This window comes from Calidris pugnax, unplaced genomic scaffold (assembly GCF_001431845.1).
Source record: "Calidris pugnax isolate Ruff unplaced genomic scaffold, ASM143184v1 scaffold8, whole genome shotgun sequence".
NCBI classification, from domain to species: domain Eukaryota; kingdom Metazoa; phylum Chordata; class Aves; order Charadriiformes; family Scolopacidae; genus Calidris; species Calidris pugnax.
The window spans coordinates 17,925,832-17,931,831 of record NW_015090830.1 but is presented as its reverse complement, the minus strand read 5'-3'; positions in this window follow the sequence as shown (position 1 = coordinate 17,931,831).

Sequence of the window (6,000 nt, the reverse complement as noted above, 5' to 3'; positions counted from 1 at the left end):
TTTAAGAAATAAGTATCTGTAGATACACATCTCTAAAATAAACCTCCATTTGGAGGCTTATCTTTCATTAATTGCATATGGGTATCTTTTCTCTGTTACTTCCTAATCTCTTAAAAATTTTACTTATAGAAAAGTGATAGGGCTTTAGCTGATAATTCTGCAGGTAATGAATTGGACTTTGACAGACACTCAGCAAAGAGCCTCTGGATGTAAAAATGAAACTGCTGTTGTGAAAGAATTATCTGTACTAACCACTGGAAGCAGGCTGCAAAATCCAGGTTGCTGAGAAACGCCTCCGTTGCAAAGTAAGAACATGGACAAGTACAACGAACCCTGTGGTCCATATGCCTTCTCTCCCTGTTAGAGTCTGTTAAGTCTGCTGTAGCTGAGATTCAGATGAATTACACTACATGCCGCTGAAATCATGTTTTTTGCTGACAGACAGGCTTGTATCCTACTCATTCTCATCCATCTCAGCTGTGTTAGCTGAGATGTTAGCAAGCCTGACCTTCTCCTTAGTCCCAAATGAGCTTGGGCAAAGTTTTTTTCACTCCGTGTTTGTGTGTGGACAACAGAGATGGCAGGTGAGTCTATCCAGATACTACATGTAAACCTGGATTAATTTGGGTGCTATGCAAAGGTTGATATGTAGGCTATACCACGGTGGGCTACACACAAAGGCATACTGAATGACACAGTAGAATTTTTGAGGAGGTGTTTGTAGATGCAATTTTTTCAGTCCCTGGTACTGATCTGTAGAGTTAATCTCCTCATGAATCAATTTAAAATTTGTGGAAATGGTTAGGCTCAAACAGCACAAATGCATCCTTTGTTTTTTCTTTTTAGCCACTTGATCTAAAACTGTTTCTTAATTATTTTTTTTATATTAAGTGTAATTTTCTTAATACTCTTGCCTCATACCATTCTGGTTTAACAGCTAAGGCAGAAAATGTGCACCCTTTTCAAAGCATTTGATGTTGTTACTCTTTTTAAAAAAATGCACTTGGCTTCTGGAAAGGTCTGTAAGTTCATTTTAAGTTGTGGTGAAACACCAAATAATTACTTGTCTATCCATTTGTGGCTTAGCCCCACTTCCTGAAGTTTTCCTCCCATGTATCGAGGGTCTTTTTTATCCCATCTCTCACAGTGCTCTGTTTATTATTCTTACAGCTTAAAGTTTTCTTCTTTCCTAGCCATCGGTTTGTCAGTTATGATCAAGTGTCAAAATGAAAGCAAACATAAGCATCAATTATCAAAAATTACACAGTCTGTTTACATATTGCTTAGCAGGAAGGATTTTTCTCTCAATGCATACAGGATGTGAATTGTAACTAGACACGTGAGTTGTCTACATACTCATTTTCACATCTGAAATCTAACAGCTAGATTGGGTAATCCAGTATTTACCTGCTAGGCATGGAGTTCTTGCAGTATATGAGCAATACTTTTAAATCTTTTAATACTGGAGGTTATTCAAATATATTTCAAGTACCATTTTTTCTGCAGGAAGAATTTTTTAGTCTTTTCTCCATAGGAAAGCTGTAATAGCTTCTCAGGTTACATGATCTTCCTACTTTAAATTCTTTTGCATTTTTTTCTCTCCTTCTCCCACACTTTATTTTTTGCTGAACAAAATGATAGGCAAAACTAATATTTAAAAAAAAAAAAAGAGGCAGTAGCATCACACTGAAAAAGGTCACTTTCAATTTTGCTAACACGAAACTCAATATTTACTGAATTATGGGGGAAAATATCAAACTTTTGCTGATATTTTAGAATTTCCTTTTTACTTAACATGTAAGGGAAGCTGCTTTTTGGAATCCATCATTTTTCAGTTTATAACCAGATTTTTCCTTTTCAGTACAACTGTAATAAATTATAGACAATCATATTCTCTCCATTAGAAGAAACAGTAAATGAGGTAAACTGGCATATCTCAGGATTCATGGAGGTTTTTAAGTCACTATAAAGATTGCCATTTGCCCCCACACTAGTTTGTAGAGCATATGCTGTAGGTGCCCTTGTCATGCAAGCTTTCATCCTTAGTATGTCTATCGTGAAACATTCTTAACTGGCTCTAGAAATGCAAAGAGTTTGGTCCCCATTGAAATGGGTCTGCCCATTTGATGCCCATTGGGTCTGCCTGACACAGATCAGTCTGTCCAGATGGGAGAAAAAAAACACAAACAAAAACCCAGCTCCATGTGCCCATTGGTTGTCCTTTTCCATCTTTGCCAATGTTAACTGCTTATTGTGTGAGCTGAAGCAGATCCCTGAGTTCACAACAAGACTTTAGAATGTTCTTTCTGGCTGTTCCAGGATAAAAATACAGCTCTGTGGATTGGATGGCAGGAATAGGGACTTAGACAATAAACTGGTTTAGGCAATGATGCTGCTGTTCTTTCACTTGTTAACAGTGATTCAAATCATAAGCTAATGCGTTCCATATAGATGGTAGGAAGAACAACTGCTGCCTTGAGGAAAATCAAAACATTCCACTTTTAAAATATCTTTATAAAGCCATATAAATATATTTTTCAGTCTGTGTCCCTGGGAATATTTAAGCCCGAGCAGAGTTAGGAGTAGAGCTGCTGAAATATTGCAGTGAGAGCTGTCATCAAGCCCTTTCTAGTGTTTGGGTCACTTTGGAACCTGCAGTCTTGAGATTTCAAAGCCTGCAAACTCACCTCAACCTTAGTCAGAGATACTCCTTCAGAGATTTGCACCTCTGACAGGCAGTTCTGTTGAAACTGGCAACAAGCCTGCAAATTTTTGCCAGTCATGGCAGATTGTTTCAATGTTTTTTACCCTTAATATAAAGACGGTCTACTGGAATCCCTGGGTTTTCAGGTTTGGAGCCATTGAATATTTCCCCACTGGTAAAATTATCTATCCACTCTCCTTTTTCTTAAAAGCTTCCAGGTTATCTGGACGCATGGTGAGCTCCAGCTCTGCAAATACCTAATTTCCTTCTGTCTGAAAGCTGCTGGGATGTCCCATTGTGCTTTATTCTGCTGCTGAAATATCTAGAGCACTTCTTGATATCATCAGTAGGCTGCACGTGTAGCTGGGCTCAATTTCTTCCTTCTTTCTTTGCTGGTGTAAAAGGATTGCATAAATCACAGAATCACAGAATCTTAGTGGTTGGAAGGGACCTCCGAGTCCAACCACATTAGAAAAAAAAAAAACCAACAAAAAAATGCCAAACAAAAAAAAACAACCAAACAAAAAAAAATGCCTAGGTGTGGATGAGGGTAAGAGCAAAATGATGGCAATCCCTGGCTGGCCAGTGGCCCCTCGGGGTGCTGTTACTATCCAGCATAATGCACAGCAGCCTGTAATAACTCAAGTCTGTTTTGGGTATGGAGGCAGAAGAAAGGGAACGTACAGCTTGCTTCTATGACTTACTGCCCTGTAAAAGGATTTTAAAGAATCTTTGGGGAAAAATTTAGGCCTCAGATGCACACATGTGGATCTCATTGATTTCATAGGAGGCCATGTGAGTGTGTACATTAACAGACAGAATATGGCTTTTGATCTTTAAGAGCAATTAATATAAAATATGGAATTACACTACTGTGTAACAGGATACTTTTTACTACTTTGTTAAAAGTACTCCCCAAACTCAAATACAAAACAACATAGCTTTCCAGGCCATGGTCTTATAATGGCATACCTTCACCAATTCTTATCACCTTCTGACGCTGTTTGTAAATGTGTTTGGCTGTTACGCTTTGAACTTCAGTAAAACATTTGTACTTGATTAAAATACAAGACCAAGCACCTTCCTGTCCTCACGTCTGTCCATGCTCGGGAATGGCATTATGATTGGAAGAGACAGGAGAAATAACTGTCATGACTACCTACAGGGAATCCCCCAAGATCATTTCTTTCCTGCTGTCACATAAGACATGGTCGTGGTGGCTAAGCCCTCCTTCCATAAGCATGCAAGCACAGAGCATTTCAGCACGTGCTTACAGATATGAGCCTGTAGGCTGCCAATTACATCTCCTAGCTAATATCTGAAGGACTGTGATGGATTAAAAACCTCTGCTGGCATAGACCTTGCAGGGGCATGCAAGACTGACAGCTTGAGGGTGGCTCCCCAGGGTCTACACCTTGAAACTGCTGCAGTCGCACCTACCTGTGAGTGGGTGGTAGCAAAACGCAATGAACCTCAACTGGAGGCGTCTTTGCTTTCATTTTACCTACCTGAAATTCTCAGTGTGTTGGACTGACAGATGTATTCGCCACGAAATCTGAAGCAGCTTCTGCCTGGAAAGGTTCCCATAAATATTGCCCCAGAAAACAAGTCCAGCAGTGAGCAAGAGGCATCTCTGCCTGTGAAGGGCTCTCAGTGAGAACAGCAAAGTCTTCTCAAAAGATTTCTTCATCGTTGAAATGGCACAACGTAGCTCTTGCAGCAAAGGAAGCTAATGTAAGGTCTTTTCAGGTCTCCTCTTTATTAAGCTGTTGAATTGCAAAAAAAAGTGAGCTAAACTGTAGGAGTCACTTTGTCAAGGTAACAGTCTTGGGGGAAAAGAAGGATTGTTGTATCATCTCAGAAAAGAATCTACATGTTTCCATTTGAAATGAGCTGTGGTCTTGTTCCCCACTCTGTGCGTTATACAAGAGGCCTTTCTCCTGAAAGGTTTCTGTAAGTCTCCCCAGCCATAAGACTCTTTTTGTTCCTGCTTTCATACTTGAGCATCTAAATCTTTTTGGCTGAAATATTCAGTATATATTCACTTTCAGGCAGAAACTGAATCTAGAAAATTTCAATCTGATGCTCTAGGTGAGATTTTAGGAAGTTGTGAACAACAGCAGGGAGGGTAATTACAGAAACACGCATTCAGCTCTAGCCATAAATGGCACTTGCATAGTAGCAATAATAAATATGTATCTTTTAGAGTATTTCTATATTTCTGAATCTCTAGGTCCAATAGACTGAATACTTTTTGCTATTAAGCCTCAAAGATCACAGCTGAAGTCATAATATTCTATGAAAAGCCATCTAGCTCACCGAGTTTTGATTGCTTGTAGTTTATTTAGTTGATTGTATCAGATGCTATTTATTCCATCCAGATCCACATGTATAAAAAATTTAATATTATTTTTGATGGAACGAATTTGCTGAGCAAAACCACTTTTTTGTCCCTTTCCCCATCCCTTCAAACAAGACTGCCTGTAAAATTTGGCTGAAATAATTAACGCTGCAGAGAGCATTTTAAACAAAAAAAACCCGAAAAACAACAACCCCCCCCCAAAATACCAACAAAAACAAACACCAAAACAAGACACAAAAAAACCCTATAAAACTCAAAACTCTGTTTTTTCATGCCCAGTTAGACTATTAGAAAATAGTTATTTTGTGGTAAATTGCTACAAAGGTAGAAGTGAGCAACGGAATACTATTGCTGATAGAAAAGTATTGACATAGCTGGAGACCATGTACTACCTAACACCCATCCTCTGTCCTCTTTGTAGTGGAAAGATATGCCTGCAGCGCTTTGGAGAGGTGAGCAGCCGAAAGTAAAAGACTCTCTATGTAATGCTGTATTACAATGAACCTTTTCAGAGTGTAATACAGTAAAATTCCTGTTATCTGAATTCCATATTCTTCAATTACCATAACTTGTGATTCAGATAAATGGGAATCACCAAGGTATAAACTTGCAGAGTTTATTAACTTGCTGGATATTAATCTCTTCCTAGTATTATTTATATAATCTGCAGCATGATCTGGCACCTAAACAGAGCAGGTTTAGTTTATTTTACCAATTCAGTGCAAAATACCTCTTGCACCAAAAAAATGCATTCGTGTTAGACCTCAGGGTACAAATCTTTATTTACGTTAACTGGACTTCATATATTCAAGGTTGGAAGTATATCCTAACAGATTCATCAGAAAGAAGAATAGTCAGTACAGATGAAAAATTAGAAATTATTATCTGTATTGCAGCACATGTAGAGATAGGATGTGGAGATAGGATCTACCTT